Here is a 24,249-nt window from a genome sequence, read left to right on the forward strand (position 1 = left end):
TGCATTCAGACTTTATATTCTTTTAAAGTCATTTGAGGATTCAATCTTGCCTCCTTCCAAGATTACTAAACCTTTAAGATGCTTTCCTCTGAAATCAAATGATTGATCTTACAGAGCAAAGTTATCCCAGAGCCATTGTAGGAAAGCAGTAATATAAATTTAGAGATACTTAAAAGAAGTCATTGGACTGAATGGGGAATGGGTGAGATAAGTATAAGATGAGGCCTTGACAGTTCGTTCTCATTGGATACCACAATGGCTACATGCCAACTATACCAACTTAGTAATACATGCTACCAATTGCAATCTATGTATTGCTATAAAATATCATCCTGGTATGCTGGCACTTAACTTTTTAAATCCATGTTTCAAACCAACTTTCCTTTTCTTTGGAGGGGAAGCATGACTTTTATGCAGTAATAATTTTGTCTCTTTTTCCCCCTGGGAAGCAAACACATTGAAAGAAGACTGAGCTTTTAAAAGCTCTCTCAAGTAGTCTTTTTTAATTATTATTTTGAAACTTAAGAGAAACAAACATTAAATTGAGAAAAAAGTAAGGCTGCTATGTTGACTTCTGTGAGACACTCCATTAGTAGCCCAAACTACTTCCAAGTAATGGTCCAAAAATCTTTACATTATGCAGTGGCTCGGGTTTATAGCAGTTACACTTATCTATTGCTATAACAGTTATTTATAGTCAGTCATCTATTGCTATATAACAAACCATCCAAAAACTTAGTGGCTGAAAACAGCAATTATTATCTCTGATGGTTCCACGAGTTGGCTTAGCTTAACTGGTAGGCTCTTGCCTGAGTTCTCTCATATGGTTATAGTGAAATTCCGATTGGGACTAGAGTCATCTGAAACATCACTGCCCTCGACATTCAAGGTGACTTATTCACATGTCTGGGATCAACTGGGAATTCAGCTGGCACTATCTACTGGAGCATGACACATGACGTTTCCATGTATCTTGGGCTTCCTCCAGGATGGTTTGTGTTCTAAGAGGGAGCATCCCAGGAACAAGTAATGATGCCAAGAGTACCAGACAGAAGCTGCAAAACTTATGATCTAGTCTAAAAAGTCATGCCGCATCAATTCCACCATATTCCATGTTCAAAAAGAAAGTCGCGGCCAGGCACTAGGTGGATCAAGTCAGGAGTTTGAGATCAGCCTGGTCAACATGGTTTAACCCTGTCTCTACTAAAAATACAAAAAAAAAAAAAAAAAAAAAAAAAGGAAAGAAAGAAAGTCATGAGACCATCCCATTCAAGGGGAGGAGGCTATATATACATGCATTACACTGTGAGGCATGATTCGTTGGCGGGAAGAGGAGAGCAACTATCTTTGAGGACTAGCTACTACTAGTAAAGCCATAAAGCAGGATTATCAGGAGGAAGTTAGACCAGATCCAGTAGATGTGAGTTTTACAGAATGATGTTACTGCTACCAGTAGAGTTGATGGTCCTCATTTACCCACTTCCTTTAGAGTAGTTAAGTGTTTCATTCAGTCCTGATCTCAGATTCTAAACCTCTTTTCCCAATATATTGGTTTTGTTTCTTTAAGAGTCTTCAGATCTTTGATTAGTAAGACCTAATGTCTCCAAAGGTGCTCAGACATGGTAGCATGTGAAATATTTTTATATTGTATTGCTTTGTCTTACCTCTTTGCCTCTGGGCCCTCCACAAGGGTGAGCCTAGGCAAGGTACCATTTTATTTTCAAGGTGAATTCAGCAAGCATTAATTGAGTACTCTGTCCTTGTCACAGGAGGAACAAAGAAATATAGCACATCTGTAAGATGTAAATGAAACAAAAGGAGAGAAAGGCCTGTATTATTAGCTAAGTTCTATAATAAAAAGACCCCAGAAATATAGACGATATAGAAGTTTATTTCTCTGTCACATAACAGTCCAAGGTGGCAGTCCAGATGGGCAGGTGGTTCTGCCCCAAACAGCCAGGTTTAGGACCTTCCGTCCTGTTTCTCTGCCATCACCAAGGCAGTATTCTCATCTGCATGGCAACAGCTGAGCTGCAGATTCATCATCATTCTTGACCACAGGAAGTGGGAAGAGAGAACATGGAGGAGACATGCCCACTTCTTTAAGGAACTGGCCAGAAGTGACACAAATCAATTCTATGCTTGTTCCATTGGCAAGTACTTAGTTAAATGGCCAAACCTAAGAGGAAGGGAGCTTGGAAATGTAATGCGTTGGTGTCCATGTGCTTGATTACAATTGTTTTAGCAAGAGTTTCAGAAACAGTTAGCAGCCACCACAATAGCATGTAAACAAATCATTACAAACTAATGTGATATCTGTCACTAGAAAAACATACAAAGTGCTATGAATACACAGTAGGGAGTGGGAGTCACTAGCTTGGCTTCAGTGTTTGGAAAGGGTTTTCACAGGAAGTAAAATTTGAAATGATTCCAGAAGTAATGAGTAGAGAAAAATAGGACATTCTGTGCAAAAAAAAAAAAAAAAAGATATATATATGCCCAGGTACAGAGTACAAAAGAGGGTTACGGGTTTGGGGACTAGCAAAAATTTGGTATGGCTGAGCGTAGGACCCATAGAATGAGGAATTAAAGAAAATGAGATCTGGAAGATAGAGGGGATTATACTAAGAAGTAGCTAAGACTTTATTCTCTAGGGATGGTGGGGAGCTATCAGAAGTTTGTAAGCTTGGGACGGGCATGGTCACAGTGGTAGTGGTGGTGTGAAGAGAAGAGATAGAGTAAGAGGAGAACAGTTAGGAGTATATTACAGGGGACATAATGGGAATTAAATCAAAATAGTTGTTATGGAGATGCGAGAGGAAGGAATAAATATCTAGGGAACTGAGACTACAGCTTACTTTTATGAAGAGGTTGAGGAAAAGATGAATGCTTTCTAATTTTACAGGGTAGATAATTGGTGTTGCCATTAGCAATGCAAGTACAGGAAGAGAAAACAAGTTTTCTAGGGTGAGATTTTTAATTTGTTTCTAGACATAAAGAATTTTGAATGTCTGCCATATATCTACATTTCTGACTAATTTCTGCTGGGTTTAAAGGTAAAAGAAAAGAACAGAAGGTGAGTCTAAGGACTGGCTTGACTCCAGATAAATATCTTTCTTAGTTATGTGGGAAGATGTATAAGAGAATGTTGTGTCTTAGCAATATGGGAAACTAACTTGGCCTAGTCTGTGATGACAGTAAAACTTTTAACAATTCATCAGCCTTTTTAATGCCAGTTTTTTATATAATACCCTTCGCTTATATTCTGCCACTCAGCACTTGCCATATGCCAGGTTCTATACTAGGTGCTAAGGACACAACCCTGACAACAAGTACAGCCTCTGCTCTTAAAAAGTAAAGGCCCAAAAAATGTAAGTTAGCCATTCCAGGTCAGTGAGAGTAAAATTATGTGTAGGGAATGAGGATGGTGGCACAGAAATTAGTGTTTTGAGTTCCAAGCAAAGACAAGAGAATATGTGGTACATTTGACAGCTGAAGAAAGTCCAGTGTTGCTGGAGAATAGAGTATAAGGGTAGGACAATAAAAAGAAATGACCCTAGAGAAATAAACAGGAGCTAGGTCATGGAGAGCTTTCTTAGCCTTGTAAAAACTTGGAAAGAGGGTTCTAAGAAAGGGAATATAATATGATTAGATTTGAATTTTTCAGTGAACATTCTAGCAGTGATAATGGTAATGGATTAAGAGAGTTACAGGACTCAAAGCAAAGCTAGTTAGATCATGATGACCTGGATGAGTGGTGGAGATGGAGAAAATCATTTGATGTGAGAGATGTTTAAGAAACTCAGTGGGTCCTGAATATTGATGGGTTCTCCTGGGTAATAGGGCAGAAGCATCAGTTTGGTGTCCAGACTTTTCGTTTGGCAATTATATGGATGCCTATCATTAATAGAGAAAATATTTTTTGGAGAATGATGAGTTCAGTTTTGACATGCTGAGTTTGAGGTGCCTGCCAGACCTCCAAGTAGAAATGGACACTAAACTATTAAATATATTGGCTGAGGCTCAAGACTGAGAGAGATTATTATATAGATATATACAATTTTTTTAAAAGAAAAGGAAGTGACTGCGGAGGAGAAAGGAAAACTTTTGAAACAACTAGAAGAGAAGGAAGAGTCAACAGAGGTTTTAGTTTATTTAAGACGAAAGAGACCTGAATAATTATAAATTGTATAAACAGCTAGTCAGAATATGAAGATGTAGAGAATTAGGCTATAGAATGGAAATGCCTTGAAGATAAGGCAGGATTTGATTGAGAGTTTAACTTGGAAGAAAATTTGCCTTCAGAAAGAAGGAGCATGAGTCTAATGCTGACAGGTCTCCTGATTTGGTAGTGGAAAGTTAAAGAATTCCATTCGGATTAATTTTGGTTTTGCCTGGAAGGAGGAGACCAGGTGACATGCTCAAGAGAAAGGGAAGATTGCAGTCTGAAGTTTGAAAAGAATGTAAGATGGGCTTAGTTAGGCAAATGAAAACATCTACATTTTTTATTTTAAAATGGCCATTCTAAAAAAAAAAAAAATTCAAGTGATAAAAAGAAATTAAAATCCCTAATCATACCACCCCTGAGAAATAACCTGTTTCTATTAATAACAGTGTGCACAGACTTCCAAATAAACAGGCTCATATGTGTATTGTCCTATAACTTGATTTTCTTTTTATTACTTTTTTCCAATTATAAAAATAATACATTCCATTTACCAAAAAAGAAATACATATTCCTATTGTAGTTTGGATATTTTTCATGTAGTTGTTTGTAGATACAACTTTCTTCTTTGTAGCAACCACATTGCATTTAATTGGTTGAATATGCCATAATTTATTTTATTGAGTCTCTATTGAAAGTTATTCATTTTTCTTCCTTTATTGGCTAATATTAATAGTATTGAAGTAAGCATCTTTACACATTTTTGCTAGTGTTTCTACAAAATAAACATCAAAAACTGAAATTTCTAGGTCAAAAGGTAAGCATGTATTTAGTTTGGAAAATTATAGCCAAATTGTTCTGCAAAATAGTTATACAAGTTTGCATTTATGTCTTAAATGTTATTAATTATTTTAATCTTTGTTATTCTGCAAAAAAAGCCTCAATTAAATTTGTATTTATTTGGAAAGCAGTGAGATTGAGCATGTTTTCATATGATTATTAGTCATTTATATTTATCTTATAAATTATCAGGTGTTTCTTTTTAATTGTCTTTGTCATTTCTTTATTGATAGTAGGAGTTCTTTAAAAATGATGGATAACACTCCTTATTGTGTGTAGTATATTTTTGCCTAGTTGCCTTTTATCTTTTTGCTTTGCTTATGGAGTTCGTTAAGGTTTCTTTCCAAACTGAAGTTTTTAGTTTTTACGTAGCCAAAAAATGCAATTTTTTAATAGTTTCTAGTCTTATTGGCATGCCGTTAAGTCCCTCCCCACAAATATACATATGCTTTCTTTTATTTTCTTTTACTGCCTTTATGATTTTTTTAAGCTTTTAAATGATAACATCTGGAGAGTTGTCTGGAATTGCATACTACAATGGCTGAACAATGTTGAGGGCTGTTGCAGTTGATGATGATTTGTTTGTAGGAACGACAATCTGTTAGCCAGGAACAAGCCAGTTAGCTGGGTTTATCCAACCTTGGAGTGTTCCAGACAAGTACCTTAAATGGACAGTTGCGACCTAGCAGATTAGGAAAGCACAGTGAAATGTCAGACCACGGTCTTCAAACAGTTAGGTTGAGAAGTGAAAACAAGACAAGGGCTAAGAGGAAGAAAGGAAAGGATAAATGGACTGGAAGCCCTGCCAGATTTTTTTTAAGTTAAGAAAGGGAATTTAGAAAAATGGTTACAAAGTTAGAAGATTGTGGTCAAATTAGGGGAATGTCTAAATTTATTGTTTCAGAAGAATGCTGCAGTATCCAGAATAAAACATTGAGAATGGGCAGGTGAAATGGAGTGGAAGGGAAGGGTCACTGTGAGTCAAGGAATCTAGCAGTCAGACTCTTGGATAGGTTATTCATGGGAATGTTGAAGACCCCCAGGATTATAGTTGGACTTGGGTAGAAAAAAGCATCTTTTGACTATCTGAGTTGTCTTCTTTCACCAACACCTTTGTCAACCTTTATTTATCTTTGAGAGATTCATCCCCAATTACTAAAGAGTAAAAAGTAAGTTTATTTAAAAATGTGAATAAAGTCAGAATCAGAATAATACCACCCTCCTCACTTCCACTTGCTTCTGGAAAAATATTTGTGTTTGGATTCATTTTAAATATGTGATAGCAGCTAATAATATATGTAAAGCAGTTAGCTCATGCCTAACACATAGTCAGTATATTTTTGCAGTTATTACATTAGACGGAGATGATTCATATGTGTTTTAAAATTGGTATTTGTTTAGTATTTCTTTCAAGTTTAAGATCTGGAATTTCAGCAGCCTTCGTCCAGAATAAATGACTAGGCAGCTTCAACACGAACTAGTTTCTAGAATCCCCAGAAGGGTTGGAAATACATATAAGAAGCCCACATACAAGGCCTGGGAAAACAGAAAGAGGCAAGGAAGGAGAGAAGAAACTAGAAGGAAGTTGGATTCGATAGACAAGCAAATACTGGTTATTTCTCTTTCCTGTCACCTTGACACAGTCACCCATTCAGTCCCCAGGACATGAGAAGCAGTAAATCCTGGATGAGGCTCAAGCACCCTCTGGTTATTTTATAGTGAACAAACTAACAGCTAACGTTTTTTAGAACCACTAACTTGGAGAATCAGCTTTTAGAATTAGCAGTTCTTTCTTCAGTATATTTGTGGGAAATGTCATGAGGAAGACGAAGGGCTTGTGAATATTTTATAAGTTTTTAACTTTTTTTCAATGTGGAAAATACAGTGGAGATGGAAAATAATTGTACAAAGAATGTAAACAAGTAAATGGAGGAATTTAAGTATTATCTGAGTCTTTTGTCCTGCCTTTCTTCACGCACTCAAAATAATTATTCATTATTTATGTTGTCTTTAAAAAGAGAAAACCTAAATTCTTTGCTGCTAAAATTTATATTGATTTTATAAATTTAAAAAAAAAAACTAATATAAGCCTTAAAAATAACCAGGCTACTCTATAATCTGATAGCGTCTTTCCAGAGTGAAGCTCAAAATAAATTAGAAAACTTATCAGTGCTCTTTAATATAGGGCATTTCTGATGAGAAATATTACAAATATGAGATCTAAAAATATGTAAGTCAGTGATGAATTAAATACTTCAGAGCCACATGACCTAAGACTTATTTCTGTTGTCTACTCACAAGGAGGGACTTTGTAGAAATATAACTCTTTAGTTGCTACTTAGGACACAATTTCAACTGAAGTTCTAAGTTAGAAAGTGTAAAAGCAATGATCCTCACTATAACACTTCAATGTACAGCAATATTGCAAGAAATATAAATGCTGCAAACTGGTTTGTTAAGATTAGATAGTTAAATATCATGAGAATGCTACCGTTTACCCACTCTTTAGTCTGTGGTCATTTGTTTTTAATTTTTACCTATATGACTTGGTTGCTAACTAGGGTATTTTTTAGTACAAATGATGCAAACATCTGTGTTAGGTACTACCAGAAATTCAAAAACATAATAAAAAGAACTGTATTCTCCAAAGCACTATGTGACTGGATCTCTTAAAAGCAGATTCAAATAAGAACTCAATTGCACTAACTTTGAATTATGTTTTTAAATTTTTTGTTATTTGTCTGAATCCCGACAAAATGTATACTGAGGGTAGCTAAACATACTTGTCTATACAGGTACATCTGCACTTCATTGATTTATTTCTCCATTTAGCATATGTTTATTAAGCATATGTTATGTGCTTGAAACAGGAGGTAAGTAGTAAACAAGACAAATGAAGAAGAAGAATATGATGATGATGTTGATAATGATAATAACAGCTAGCCTGTATTGAGTGTTCCCTATGTGTCAGGTATTTATGTGGATTAGTCCTCATGGTAACTATGTGAGGCAGATTCTATTATCATTCCATTTTGCAGGTGAGGGAAGGGAATAGATTTAGAGAGATCTAACAGCTAGGAAATAGTGCAGCCAGAACTCAAACACTGCCATTCTGACTCCCAGGGCCAGATTCCTAACTAATAAAAGGCAATACATTCATTTTCCTCATGGAACATATTTTCCAGCTATCTGTTTATTTAACAAATATTTATCAAGTGTCTACTATGTGCCAGGCACAGTCCTAGGCCCTGAGTTACAGAGATAAAGAGTTTGACAGGGTCATTGCTATCATGGCTTATACCTTCCAGAGCCTCTAATAGAGGTTTTGTAAAAAGGGAGAAAGTATGCACATATTAATGCAAGTACTAGACATAATTAAAGTAATTAATAACATTCACAAGAATTACTAAACTAGTGGAATATATTACAGTTTCTTTAAAAATACATACTGTAGATTTAGAAAGGGCAATGTTATTTTTATATCTTAAAAGGAATTCATTTTCATCTCTGGTTCAAAATGTGTATCCTTTTTTAAAAAATAAAACTTTTAGCCTAATCAAAATTTGTTCAAGAGCTGTTTCTTTCTTTCATTTACTAGAAGAAGAGAAATTAGGGGAAATTTTATATGTTAAAAAAAATGAGACTTTTTACGAGGTGGGAAGTCACCAAGGCCTTGTGTTAGCTGAAGTTAAATTTTATCCAAATTTCAGAATTAATATTGCAATAACAAATGTTAGTGAGCAACACACATTTTTTTCAATGGGCAAGATGAAATGGCTTGTGAGAATTGTTTTTTTTTAAGTTAGACTGTATCCTAAAATTAAGAGACAAACTGTTTAATACTTTGATGTTTTATCAAATTCACTTATTAATTATAACAGGTAATATTTTAGAATATTTGTTACTGAGTCATCCTCCTAATGTAAGCCTTCTGCATTGGGATAAAAAAAATCTCATTTTGAATTAAAGCTATTCCTTTATGTGAAATAAGCTGAAACCATTTAAGAGCATTTAAATGAAGAAAACATTAAGTAATGGAATTACAGTGTTTACCAAATATTTCACTTATATTTTACATTAGGATATATCAGAAATCAAAGTTGAAAACTCTTGCCTGGGCAGTTATTTGACATTTGGAAAAATTAGTTAATATTTTTGTAGACCACTCTGTATTTAGTTTGTGAATGATCATTTGGGCTACTGGTTTAAATTCCTCTCTTTTCTTGTAATTTTTACTTTGTCATCAGTAGTCTTGTCATTACTGTCAAAAAGGATGCTACTAAGTACAAAAGAATGTGCTAAATTCTGGGATGCAAGGCTTGTGCCTGGCCTCAGTGAACTTATGCAATGTGGCCAAAAGGGGCAGAAAATACATGCTTAAAAGAAAAATAGCAATAAAAAACATAACAATTTTACAAAATGTGGTTCAGGTAACTAGCTTAAAGTTTGCATACTATGCTAATTTGTTGAGAAGACAGATCCCAAACTGGGTTTTATCAGAGAAGTAACAGGTAATTTTGTGGGGAGGGGAAAGCATTATAGGCACAGAAAAGGAGTGGGTAGGATCTAAGGCAGAGCATCTAAAGTCAGCAGCATTGTGGCTGGAGTTTGTTTAGAAATTGTGAGAGAAAAAGTTACAGAGAAATTTACAAGCAGCATCTCTAGAGGGTCTAAAGAGTTTTACCTTTAATTTATAGGCCACATAGAGTCGCTGGAGGTTTTTGAACAGGGAAATTTGATGAAAGTAACTCTTTAGGGGGATTATCTTGCCAGTGCATATGTAGGTCGGGTTGTTTCCGAAGACCAGTTAGAATATTACAACAGTCTGGAGCTAGTATTTTCCAAACTATACAACTGGGAATCGTAATTCTGAGAGCTCAGATAGTAATAAAAGCTCCTATTTGAGGGATTTTTTTTTCTTGATTGGAAAAAAAGGAAACATTACATATACAATCTTCCTCTTGGAGATACACTGCACATTAACACATTAAAGGCCTATGCCAAAGAAACCCATAATTTCACAAACTCATTTGCAGATAAAAGGCTTTGTTCATTGTGTGCCTATTCATAAACATATCACTGTGTTCCAATGAATCACTGGAAATTTTGGTATTATCAATTACCTGCTTATTTATAAATCTATCTAAGAAACAATAGAGGAGAGGAAAAGATAAAATTTAAAACTTTATTAGAAAGGGACCAAGACATCATTTAGTCCAGACCCTATCTTTAATCTTAGTAATGAGAAACTGAATGTCACCTTTGACTCTGACACTTTTCTGGTCAAATTAAGCAGTGCCTTTAATGATATTTGTTTGCCAATCCTCTTTCCCTCATGAGACCATAAAATACCCAATAATAAGATTAACCTTTGTCTTACCATCATTGTAATCTCTAAATCTGACTCATAGTAGGTGGTAAAAAAATACTTGTTGACTTGAAAGTGATGAGAAAACTAAAGATTTTGTGACATACCTGTAATTACATGGATGATAGCAGTATACATTGAAAATAAATGAATTCCAAGAATTATGTTTAAAATTTTAGCTATGGGAGTGAGAAGAAACTTGAAGAAAAGATTCTTGGTATATTCCAGACATAACCCTAAAACTAACTACCAATTACGATCAAATCACTTAACTTCTCTGAGACTGTTTCTTCCAGTTACAACTCCAAAATATTGGTGGAATGTGCACTTTTTATTATGACAAATAAAAAATTAGCTAGATGTTGTGATTTACATTGGAAATATATTCTTATAAGAGGCCACCTTTAAATACACAAGAGATTAAGTATTTACTTCTTTATATTTGTACTTATACAGTATTCCTGAACCTCACAACTTTTTGTTTTCTTATTTTCCTCCTTCCCAGGCCTATCAAAGATAATGGAATCTTTAAAAGTGTATCGATGTGTATGCTTATGTAATATTAGGATTGAAATTTTTATATCTTAAAATGTGAAAGCTCCAGTTGTCAGAAGATCATAAGTCTTTACTTTTAAGGACTGTTAAAAATCACCTTCTGTGAGATCTCAGCTTTGGGATTTTTTTTTTGACATTTCAAGACTTAAATTTGAAAGTGTAGAATGTCTATAAATACAACATTACCACAAGCCCAAAAAAGTCAAGAAATGCAAAAGGTTAGATTCTTACTAACTCCTCTCCCACATTATGCTCTAAATTGAGTTATGTATCTTAGAGTTAAATACGTAATCAGGAATACTTTATATGAAATACAGTTTAAGTTATGACATATTAAGTTTTTCTCTTTGAATTTTGGGGAATAAAATTGTGTATGTAAATCATGCAATATCACATTTTTTGCATGTGCCCTTAAGGCTTTTTTATGTTTTCTTCACATAGTCCCCTCATTTACAACTTTATCTTGCTGTGGACTAACCATATGGGAAATCCACTATTTTAAACTTAAGCTATTTTTGTGGTGTTACTGCATAAGAAAATGCCTTTAGAGTAGAAAAATCATAAATTTTTTAACCAGATTATATAAATAAAAATTAATGTTTGTCTAGTGGTCATTTCTTAGTTCAATTCAAACTATATCATTTTTAATTTGTAAATATTTCAAGAAAGTCTCCATTGCCATGGCCAAGTGAAAAATTGAAGATAATAAAGGAGATGTGCTGTGAGACCTGGACATTTTCAACGTGTTGAAGATTTAAAATTATGTGTAATTTACATGAGACATATAAATGAAAGGATAGACTTCACTAAGTTTTTTTTTTTTTTTTTGCTTTTTGCTTTAAAAATAGGGTATTTCTCTCCTGCAGCAGCATCTCACATCTCATACATATGTGCATATTTAGTTTTCTATGTAGCATTCAGTCCCAAGAACACTAATTATAATTTTAAATTATCAGTAAGATATAGGCTTAAAGTACAGTAGATGTTGAATTTCATATCTCTTATAAGATTCCCTGTCTAAAGAAAGCAACTACTTTATGCTTTTATTTTCATTTTTTAGAAATTCTTATGAACTTCATAGTCACTTATATTCCACCTTTTACGTTAAAAACACTCTTTGAATTTGTAGTGTGTAAATAAGTATATGGTTTTTATGTCTAAGAAGAACATTGCTGATGGTAATTCATCTGTATATCAGGAAACAAGTGAAAACTAACATGATCCTCAGTTCACATGGGATCATCTCAAAGTGTTTCTTTGAAGCCCCTATTGATAACATTTACAAAATGGCTTAGCCATGCGTGGTGATCCCAGCACTTTGGGAGGCCTGTAATCCCAGCACTTTGGGAGGCCGAGGCAGGTGGATCATGAAGTCAGGGGATCGAGACCATCCTGGCCAACATGGTGAAACCTGTCTTTACTAAAATACAAAAAACTAGCCAAGCATGGTGGCATGTGCTTGTAGTCCCAACCACTTGGGAGGCTGAGGCAGGGGAATTGCTTGAACTCGGGAGGTGGAGGTTGCAGTGAGCCAATATTGTGCCAGTGTACTCCAGCCTGGGTGACAGAGCAAGATTCTATCTCAAATAAAAATAAAATAAAAATTTTTAAAAAGGCTTGCCATTGACTTGTTCGTATGCCTGTTACTTTTGTTTAGAAAAAGCCTGTTATATTGCATTTAGTGTTTTGTTTTGTTTTGTTTTTGAGACAGAGTATAACTCTGTTACCTAGGCTGGAATGCAGTGGCACAATCTCAGCTCACTGCAACCTCCATCTTCTGGGTTCAAGCGATTCTCCTGCCTCAGCCTCCCGAGTAGCTTGGATTACAGGCTCCCACCACCATATCCAGCTAATTTTTATATTTTTAGTAGAGACGGGGTTTTACCATATTGACAGCCCTGGTGATCCATTCACCTCAGTCTCTCAAAGTGTTAGAATTACAGCTGTGAGCCACCACACCCGGCTGCATTTAGATTTTTGCTTATTTGTTGTCTTTGAAATATTTCTTCTACTCACCTTGATTTTATGATTGCCCCAGCAAGAGTTTACCAAACAGTAGTTCCTTAGGTGTCCTGCTGTTTTTCTAAGAAATCTTCACTTGGAATTTTATATTTCTCTTCTGATGGAATTTGATACAATGCAGACAGTCATATTGAAGTTTCTCAGGAACTAAAATGTGATTTCTATAGTAGGTTCAGCTTTGGGGACCATATAAAAAAAGTTAACTCTTCTTTGTATAATAAACAGCATTGTTGGGGGTTTGGTGCCATATTAGAGCCATCCTATATCAGTGAATTTCCCAAGGAATATGATGCTCTTTTTGCCTAATGGGATTATTTCTGGCAATGGCTTTCTCGGGCCAAGATGTGCTACCCTCTCAAAACACATTTGGGTCCTTTCAGCATTTTCAGTGTGCTTTGCGATTAAGCTCACTCAGTATCCACTCATTTGTTCCATTGTTATTCTGATATATATAAACATTCGGCAACACAGTGGGTAGGAGGTAGAGGTAGCACTGAGAACCCCAGGACAGGGACCAAGGCCCAGTTTGGGCTTTCCTTGGCTAAATTCCACTTTGGATAGCTCACTATTTTTCTTTGATGTGTAGGGTTTAATTGCTTATCTCTAAACATAAGGCTCAATTGGTGGGAGCTTGTGCAGGGAGAGCCATTTGCCCTTTCCTGAATTAAAAAACTGAACATCATTAACAGTTTATTTTCTGCAGAGAACCATGCTGCAAGTGGGATACAACGTTAGTTTTGACTGCCTGGTTTTGTCCAGGCTAGTTTCTGATTTATCTCATGACCTCACAATAGCCTCTCGTGCCCGCTTGGCCACAAAGCTTGATTATTTTGTAATTTGATCTTAGTGGGGATTCCAGCCGCGCTTCACTGCTCGTGGGCAGCAGAATGTGGCAGCATGCCTGCTCACTTGCCTGAGTGGCTGTGATCAGATTACGCCTTCTCAGCGTTTTTTATATTGGCTGCCTACAAAGTTCAGAGAAGCTTGAAGTCAGCCTACTTGAGTTTTACAGCCCTTAACAGAGGGAGGCAGAACAGGAATCTGGTCTCATCTGTGTCTACTATGAAGACAGTCAGAAAGTCGCTCATTGCTGAATATCTCTGTCTTTAATATTTTTTCAGTGAACTTTTGTGCATCATGTAATTTCCAAAAACTACTTTTCCAACTTTTTTATTTTTAGAGCTGGCAGTTGAGTTTTAACTTTTAGCTTTTAGACATTTTGATAATATGTTAAGGATCTGCATAAAATATGGGGAAGTTTTACTTTTCATCGTTGTTGCTAATAGCAGATGATTATGATTAGGAAATAATGCTTTTCTCCATACTATTCTTTCAGCCAGATATTTGTAGGATGATGATATTTGTCACCATCTTTATGAGATAACATGACTGCATCCTGTCGAGGTTACAGAAGGAAAACACAGTGTCAAATCTGGCACTGTGACATGGCGTGGGAAATTGAGGATCCTTACTGCTTTCAATTTCTTCACCCAACAAGCAGTAATTGAGCACCAAAAATATACAGGCCCTCTGTGAGGCACTGGGGATGCAGCAGTGAGTTAGATACATGGTCCCTGATCTGCTGGAGCTTAAAATTTATTCTTGGAAGTAAGATTTCGTATACGGTATATTTGTTTAGAAGCTTTTAAAAAATATATTATTAGCATAATTTCAGATGTTTAATATGTGAACTAGAGAGTTGGAAAGGTCTTCGGAGTTCATTTCATCCAGCCTCCTTCCTTGTACAATGAGGAATCCCCCCTATGGTGTTTGTTCATGTGAATGAACAGAATATGCAATTCATGTTTCATTGTTGAGAATGAAGAAATCATGATTATAGGTTAAGATATAATTTAAAATCCAGCCAAAGCTCCATTAAAAGCAGTTTTGTTTTCTGACATTATCATTCATACGTTCAGTGGACCAGCAAGAAAGCTCAGAAAATGAAGCATAAACAATGTGGTGCCAGTTTGCTTTAAAATCCCTAATATGTTTTGTAAACAAAGCTTATAAAACTTAGTACTCTACTAATTAAATAACAAGAAAGAGCTTATGAATACATGAAAAGCCAGAATGTAAAATGTCTTCAGGGGAACAGGTGCTGTAATGACATCACTGTGTGTCACACAGCATTTTTTTTCTTGATACTTGTACTTGGTCATAATGGAAAGAAATTGATTCCAAATGTGTTTTCTTGACCCCCTTCTCCATTCATGTTAGTGCCTAACCTTAAATGATGTTTCTACAATCTTGGTTGTATTTACAGTAATTATATGCATAATGTAGCATATTATTGTCCAGACTTCCTGTTTAATCAGTACAAAGCTTCTTACAAGTGCAGCTGAAAAGGGCAAACAAAATTAAAGCTTTATATACCAAAACAAGTTTGATTTGCTAAGCTCCCAGCATTCCAAAGTACACAAATTTGTTCCACTAAGTTTTCCGATGGCTTGCAGATGGGCAATGATTAATCAGAGAGCTAACTGTGAAGTAGTTTGCAATTAAACTGGAAAGCTCTGAAGCATGCTAATTGAATCAGAAAATTAGAGACACTGAACAGTAATTGGCTATTTCTCATGCAGCAGGTGCCAGGCCACTCATCTGTGGAACAAGGTATTTAAGGCACATTAGCACTAGTAAAAATACTTCTTGATATGGAACAGTTAGATTTTCTGCTCATTTTCACCATGGATGTCAAAACATACAGCTGTGCTATCTGGTACTTGCAATTCATGTTTGAAGAATTTAAGTTAGGTAAACATATGAGAGAAAAGTAGTGGGCAACCTCTAAGTGCTCAGGAAGCATTTTAGAAGAGAAACCAAAAATGAGGGGCTGAGGTTTTTGTTTTTTCAACTCAATCACTTTTGCTTTCTTATTGTACATATTTAGAAGTTGAATTTTCTGTTTAGTGTTAGTTTAAAGCAACAACAGTATAAATCTAGTACTGCTGTGAGCTTAGTAGATACATAAAGCCAATTCATATCATATCTCAGCATGAGTTTATATCTTCTAATTAGTACCACCATTTTATAGAGTGAGCACATGCTATGAAAGTTTGTTTGCCATGCCAACAGGGACCAGGACATGTAGTTTTTCTTTAGTAGAACAATCCGCCATAGGATCGTGAACAACTGTAACCTAGCTGGTGGGTAATCAGGCAAGTATGAGATTTAATAAGTTCAATTGTAGAGGTTTGTTTTAATAATAATCGTTTTCATATTATCAAGGGTGGGGCATACGACTTCTGGTCCCCGTTGCTTTAATTAGAGTTCAGTATTGTTATTAGAAAGTGAAAAGTACAAATGAAAATGAAAATATACTAAACTATACTGTGTTGAGAATCAGAATATTACAATATTCACGTTAATCATTACTTAGAAAATAGTGAGTTTGAACCAAGAGACATAAATTATAAATTGTAAACAGTGCATAGGGATGTTATAATTGTGTCTCATTTAAATTAAGACAGGGAGTTTTCTCTGCACAAATAATGTTTCTTCATTAAGTTTTAAAGTCTCCTGTATAATGTTTTATTAAGAACATTCAGCAACATGTTACCAAAAAAGGCCTTAAGTTGAACACACAGTTTGCAAAAAAATATCTAGCACACTACAAGCATAATGCTTTATGTCTTCAAGCTATACGTTTTTTTAAGTTAAAGCAAAAGCTTTTCTTTGGCAGGCCTCCTTCTCTACCTCCAATAAACCGAGTGCATTTTGCATTATTGAGTCTGAAAGCAGTTCTGAGACATTTACATGATCAATGTCTTTGGCTTGAGGGATAAAGTTTGCTCTTCCATGGACAAGTGAGAACATATTGATCATTTTATTCTATTTGCCATTTCTAAATTCAATATAACTCTTGAGTCGATAAGCGAGATCGAGAGCATATTCTTTTTTGTGTGTTCCTGGTTGTAGCTTGTTCTCAAGATCCAAGATACATTTTTGATTAATCACGAATGCTCTGAGGTCACGGAGAGCAAATGTGTTTGTGGAGTGTCAGCTGATGCTGTCAGATAAATGTCTTAAGCTTAGCCAGGGTTCATGCCCCAGCTTTAGGCTGTGCCAAATGTCTCCCCTTGTTGAGGAAGATAACAGCTACACTGGAGGCGACTGAGCTGTTTGTTCACTGAAAGGGTTGACCTTGCCATATGGGGCTACAATCAGGTGAAAGAAAGAGTTTAGATGTTTTAATTGAAACTTTACAAATTTCAACTTTTCGTTTGATTTCCATGATTGTTTCCACTAACTTACGTTCTTGGTGTTATGTGTCTTGTCTCATTATAACTATGTTGCTTAAGTGTTTCTGATTAGACTCCTTAAGATAAATAATCCCTCCAATATTGTTCTTGGTGTAAGAACATTTTGTAAGAGTATTTTGCTACTATCAGTGTGTTATTAAAATAATGAAAAGTCAGGAAAATATTTATTAGAATAAAAGGGATATATTTCTCTTTGAGTATGTGCAGTAGAGATTATGCTTGCTTTGCAGGTTTTTTCAAATACACTAAATAAAAATATGGTCTGGCCAAAGAGAGGTCATTTGTGTTAACGACCCTTGTCCATGTACCCTCTTATCTTCAGAGGACTCATTTAATCATATTTACCCCCACTTACAGTAATTTGTCTTCTTTTACTAGACAGACTCTATAAATAGGAAATAATGACAAACCTAAACTAACACCTGGAGAATGCTTTTTACCAAGGCCTTCCGTGTTTGAGACTAAAGGCAGTCAGAATACTCATATCGTGATGTTTAAATAAGTGAACTCTCTATGGGCTGTTTGTGGGCATTTGCTGCAAAATACATTCTTTAAATGAAGTGTCTTTCCTCTTTCCTATGCCAATCTGTTCTTTTCTCCAAAGAAGCTAGTGTACTTTTCTTTCCTTTCTCCAAGAGGTTCATACTGCCATGGGTAAATCATCAGTGCTAATTAGACACAATAATGCTGAAAGAGAAAAGAAAGAAAGAGTGAGAGAGAGAGAAAGAAAGAAAGAAGAGAGGAGAGAGAAAGAAAAGGAAGGAAGGAGGGAAGGAAGGAAGGAAGAAAGAAAGAGCACATCTGTCGTGAACTCCTACCAGATCTCTTGCAAATGAGACATTTTAAATATTTTATGCTGGACACAATGTATCTTGAGGAAATGGTTTTATATTCTGTGTCCTAAAACAAAACCACCAGTGTCAGTGAGCAGTGCTGCTTAAAAACTTTCCATTTTTAATTATTTCATTTAAAATTACCACACACTTTAAATGTAGATTCTGCTGGCTATCTATGAAACTCACAGTGTAAAGCAGAAAACTGTAATAGAACTAGAAAAAAATAAGAGATTCTATTAACCTCAGAAACTTTTCCTTTATCAAGTGATACTTTTAAAAAATGCTGTATTTCATTATCTAGCAACAGCTGTTTCATGTGTATAGGCATTAGTGAACAAAATGAAGTTTGGTTTGGTTTGGTTTCTGCAGTAGCTAAAATTACAAATAGACCAAATAGAAATGTGAGAAACTGAGGATAACATCCATGATAACCAGACATTAAACTTCTGGTGATATGATTAAAAGAGCCAAGTCAGATTGTGGTTTTTCTATATTTTTCTATTAAAGACTAATTAATAGCTAATTCCTAAATCATATTTGTAAACCATAGTTTTAAATGTAAATGTAAAATTTTAAAATTCTATTTGCTTCAAATTTAAGCATGATTTAGTTCTGGACTAAATTTTGTGGGTTTTTTTTTAAAGTACCCCTTGCCCATCATTAATTGGTTTTTCTTCTTTTCTCATTATCTTACATTTTTTAATGCACTAGAATGTTAGTGATGCATACAGCAACATTTCTATCACTACTTTTTTAAGACTACTGAAAAGACGGTTAACCCTTTAGTTGATATTGTTCTCAGTCCCCATCATTTTAAAAGTATTGAACATTGTCATGCCCAAGACAGATCTAGGAAAAGACTTAGGATTCTTTGACTTTTCATATGTAAATATGTTGTGTTGTTTAAAACACTGATAATTGATAACAATATAATAAAATTCTTCTTTAAATTTTGGAGCTAATTATCAATATGACTTAGACCCATCTTTGTAAGGGAATAGTAAAATAAACTGATCTTAAGCAGAACTCACTCAGTCATCCCTCAAAGTTACTATCTCCTTAGACAATACTTATAGCGTACTTACATACTTAACAGTTCTTTCCATTGAAATAAATGAGCTTCAGTATATCTATTTTTCTTCACACTATCTTCTACATTTATCCTTTTCCAAGCTACTTTATTTTCCTCACTTTTAACATTTAAGTCTTAATGATCATTTATTTCAGTGACCAACCAATCATAAAAATCTTAAAAATGAGTCAGTACATTAAAGTGATATATTTTCTAAACTTTGATCCTCTTTTTTTAGTATAAGAGCTTGTTATTATTTGAGAGGTAATCTCAAAAATTCTGGAAAGAAATAAGTATCAAATGTCCAAAATCTTTTTCTGTAAATCAAATTTTGCTCCATTTGTTTAATAACATGAAGTCTGATGGTATTTCCAATTCCCAATTAGAGTTGCAAATCCTAATTTTGTTAATCAAATATTGGAAATGATTTCAATATACATAAAGGTTCTTTAAGGACGTGAATACTTAGCTCTTATTATTTGACATTGAAGACAAATATTCAAGTAATATTGTAATTCTATGTTAGTTCACTGTAATCATCTAAAAATGACTTATTTACATTTGGGCTTTTATCTTTATTCTTTACTTCATATATCCAAAAAAATAAGGCTGGGTTTTATACCTTGCTTCTTTGTATTTTGTACTTTTTAGTTGATTATAAAATGGATGGTAAAGTCATTATTGACAATTATTACTCAATAACAATTGGTATAATGGAAATGATTCCCGTGTATATTTATTTTGTTAGACTAATTTGGCTTCTTCAAGATTCTGGAAGGTTTGAAATTACCAGTACCCTGTTGAATAAAATATATGAAAAATATCTTGTTTTAAGGGTTTATAATGCTTCCCATACTAATGAGGAAAACAATTCATCATTTTCAAGTGTGTAATCAGTGTCAGCATTTCGCATATCACAATGAAAGTCCTGAAATAGTGGCATTCCGGATGTTCCTGTGAGGAGCCAGACTATCTATTACAAGAAAATCACTTTCCTCTTATACTTTTATAAAAACTCTAGCAGGAAAAAATAATTAGAGAATTATTTTAAATAGTACAATTGTAAATGAAAATAATTGGGAACATTTCAGCATTGTAAAGTGTATAATCCCCATTGCATTTTTATACATAAACAGAGGACTGACTATAGTCTTTGAGAAAATCTGCCCCTTTCTAGACTCATAATTTTTCCATAATCAGAAATGTACAAGAAATACTGTGTTTGTAAGGTCTCATTACTCATTAGGCATAACTAAAAACAACATTTAAAGAATGAGATTGTGCTTTTAATTGTTCCTGTGTGAATGAATATTCATTTTGTGGGAATTTAATATGCTGGTTTTTTCCTAAACTTAATGATATAGAAAGCATTTCTAAGTGAAAATAACAGACATGGTATGTGGCCCTGAATTAGGCTGAGTATATTTCCTTTACCTTCAAAAAAAGGCTACTGAATTTACTTCAGCCTTGAAGATCATAGATTCACTCTAGGCAGACTGGCTGCTCCTGTTTAAGGAACAAACGAAGGTGAGTAAGCCTGAAGCATGTAGAACAAGGAGGAAATCCAGGCAGAAGTCGCATTGCTTAGGGCCTTAGAGCCTTGGGTCCAAATTTTGACTTTCTTCTAAGTACAATGGAAAACCACTGAGGGTCTTGAGTTGGACAGTGATCGTATCTATTTTATAGAGTAAAAGTGGATTGGTGGGGGGAACAAGTGTATATGCAGCTGACCACTTAAGAAGCTCGCTCAATAGCTTAGGCAGGCAATTATGGTGACTTGGATTTTGGGGGCAGGAGTTGGAGATGGGAAGAAGTGTCCAACATAATCATTTAGAGATGGGAAGTGAGGGAATCGGAAGGATGAAAAATGACTCCTGCATTGTTGGCTTGAACATCTGGGTAATGTCATTTACTAAGATGAGGAAGTCTAGGAGAAGAACAGGTTTGGGAGGGAAAATTGGAAGTAAAATTTTGGCATTTAACCGTGCTTTCTTTTTATGTTAGAACCTTTATTTAAGGAAATAGTCTAGAGATCAGAGAGAAGTTTCAGGGTAAGTAAGAAAAAATAGCAAGTGCATAACTTTAGAATTTCTTTTTTACCAACATGTGAAGCTTCTAACATGACCCAGAAGTTATTTGACTAGAATATAAGGATCTAACAACAGTGTGTATGATTAGGATATAAAACTCACCATTGACTAACGGGCTGTGTAAACCCTCCAAATTAGCCACTTCTGACAAATGCAGATTTCATTCGTAGTATGCAGAAGTTTGCCTTCTGCACACTGCAGCGGGGAAAGGTTTTCCATAGCCCCAACGTGACAGCAAGCACATAATTTGAAAAACAAGTTCTCCTTCCTTTGATTCTCTATTAAAGAATTTTAATAACATTGATAATCCACAATGTTAATGCTGCCTTACAAATGTAAGTACTCTGTTTTATCCTTTTTTTAATGGCTGAGTAACCCTTTGCAAATAGGTTTCTCTAGTTAGCCCCATTCAAACCTGAAAACAGTACCTCTCATAACTTGTCTTGTCAATCAGGTATGAAGAAGACATGTCCCCAAATACTAACTAGTTCAGTCCACTTCCTAGGCAGTAGCCTTACCATTTCAGTGTAATGATACATTTGTCTGAAAACCATATCCTTAATTGTTGAGTTTTGTTACCTTTTTAAAAGGTACTTTGTTTATGTGCGCTTGGTAATTTGTTCATTTGCTCACAACTCCAAGGAGCAAAGCTGTATTCTTTGGCAGACTGGTTTTTATTTTCACTTTTGTATGTGTGGGGAATACAGAAGTGGTAAGAACAACTAGAATTAGGAAGGGACAAATGTGGTATTTCACTTCAAACATGCAAATTAGGATGACTTTTAAAGTTACAGTTCCATCAACTTATTTTAGATACTTTAGAAAGTACTTTAGAAAGTTTCAAAATCACTGTTCAAACATTTGGGGATCACAGATTTCTGTGTAATTATCAGCTTGCTCTTGTGAACAAAATTATAGGCCAATCCAGTTTTCCCCATGGCAGATCAACAGACCTAGTAGATTGAGTAGATGCAATGTCTCCATTATGTATTGATTCTGGTAGCGCTATCCATTGTCTCTTTCATGGTCTGATGATCAATAAGGAGGGGACTGGATGAATGATAAGAAGAAGAGAGAGAAGACTTTGATAAGAATAGCTTTTATCAATGTACAGTGATGAAGAACAAAATACATAGTGAAGAGGAATATTCTAGATTCATGTACTCATTCTATCCACTGTTCCTAAAACTCAAAAAATTTAAATACCATCTTAAATGCATGGAATTAAGTGGACTAAAATTAGCATTTTCTTCTTTGTCTGCCTCTTTGGCAATTTGGAAAGCTTCTAATTTCTTTGTCCTCATGTTGCTTTTTAAAAACTCTGTCAGCCAAGGTCCTATCCCCATTCTTTGGTTACTCTTATGTATGTGGACTGCCACCTGCCTTGCTTTTAAAGACCATAGTCATTTTTGCCTTACTAATTAAATAGCTTCAACAAGCCAGTAATGGTGGCTCACGCCTATCCTGGCACTTTGGGAGGCCGAGGCGGGAAGATTGCTTGAAGTTCAAGACCAACCTGGCCAACATGGCAAAACCCCGACTCTACTAAAAATATAAAAACTAGCCAGGCATGGTGGTGCACACCTGTAGTCCCAGCTACTCAGGAGACTGAGGCATGAGAATCGCTTGAATCCAGGAGGCAGAGGTTGCAGTGAGCCAAGATCATGCCACTGTATTGTAGCCTGTGTGAGAGTGAGATACTCTCTCAAAAAATAATAATAATTTTTAAAAGCTTTAACAACATATTTTTATATTGCTTTCCAATTAGAGTAACTTTTTCTTACCAAACGAAAAAAATTAGTAGAAAAAGAAATTTAGTGCTTGAGGTTTGATTTTACAAAATTAAGTGTAGCACCATGAACATTCTAATTGAGTCATTCCTTACTCCTCTTTCACACCCAAACTTTACCTCTTTGAAGTCATTAACAGTGACATTGAGATTATCTTGTCTGTTGGCAGTAAAATTCACCTTTTAGTATGCAAGAGCTGTGATACAAATTTACCTATAAATTGGCTCAGAAAACTAATGAATATCACTAGCTAAATATGGCTTGCCTTTAAAAATGCATTTTTAATCATTTTCAGGTTGAAAATGTTGTCTCATGCATGTAATCCCCATACCAGGAGGATTGCTTGAGGCCAAGAGTTCAAGACCAGCGTGGAAAACATAGCAAAACCCTGTCTCTACAAAAATAAATAAATAAATAAGCAAGCTGGGCATGGTGGCACACGCCTGTAGTCCCAGCTATTCAGGACGCTGAGTTGGGGGCATCACTTGCACCCAGGAGTTCAAGGCTGCAGTGAACTATGATCACACTTTTGCACTCCAGCCTGGCAACAGAGAAAGACTCTGTCCCCCAACACCAAACAAAAAAAAGAATTTTCAACAGTGGGCATCTATCAAGGATACTCTGAATAGCTAACACTATTTTAGGCACTTTAAGAGGTTGTAGATATGTAGAAATAGAAGGTATGATTAATACCCATTAGGAGCTTACAGTTTAAGGAAAATGCAAATGTTGACTTCTACAACTACTAAACAGCCAGAGGTGGGGAAATGAATACCATAATTTAGAAGAAAGATAGGGTACAAGAAGGTTTCAGCCTAAAGGAGAATGATGTAAGAAGAAAGGTAAGGGAAGCAATTGGAATGGTTAAGAAAAGCCTCATAAAGGCAGAGAGGAATAATTAAGGAATATTTAGAAACTTGTCACTGAGAGAATTTTTGATGTATGCACCTCATAACCAAGAACTGATAAGACCTAAATCCTACAACTTTTATTATTTTTGGCATTTTCTCAGAGTATAGATTGTGATCTGAAGTTTACAGATTCATTTCTGGACTCCAAAGGAATAAATTTTTTTTTTAATTTTATGAACCACAAATTATGCCACATCTCTTATGTTTACAACTCATGAATAAAACTTGTTTTTATGATTTTGGAATTTGGTCTGTTGTTATGTGTTGAGAGTTCGTGTACATGGTTAGCAGCATCTACCACACCAAAACTGGAGCTTTAAGGGAAAGCTTCCTGAACA

The 24,249-nt window shown here is 35.0% G+C and overlaps 1 protein-coding gene and 1 long non-coding RNA gene across 5 annotated transcripts in view; both read left to right on the plus strand.

Moving 5' to 3' along the window:
* The window catches only part of FAM172A (family with sequence similarity 172 member A), a 490,654-nt gene that overhangs the window by 406,029 nt on the left and 60,376 nt on the right, over nucleotides 1–24,249 (plus strand). The gene's annotated exons all lie outside the window — the stretch shown is intronic.
* On the plus strand, nucleotides 1,165–23,798 carry LOC116550532. The gene is made up of 3 exons (XR_004268487.1): nucleotides 1,165–5,851; nucleotides 6,584–6,589; nucleotides 23,786–23,798. It is a non-coding gene; the product is annotated as an uncharacterized LOC116550532 (long non-coding RNA).

The sequence above is a fragment of the Sapajus apella genome, unplaced genomic scaffold (genome assembly GCF_009761245.1).
Source record: "Sapajus apella isolate SASKATOON/1434 unplaced genomic scaffold, GSC_monkey_1.0 scaffold1, whole genome shotgun sequence".
Taxonomy (NCBI): domain Eukaryota; kingdom Metazoa; phylum Chordata; class Mammalia; order Primates; family Cebidae; genus Sapajus; species Sapajus apella.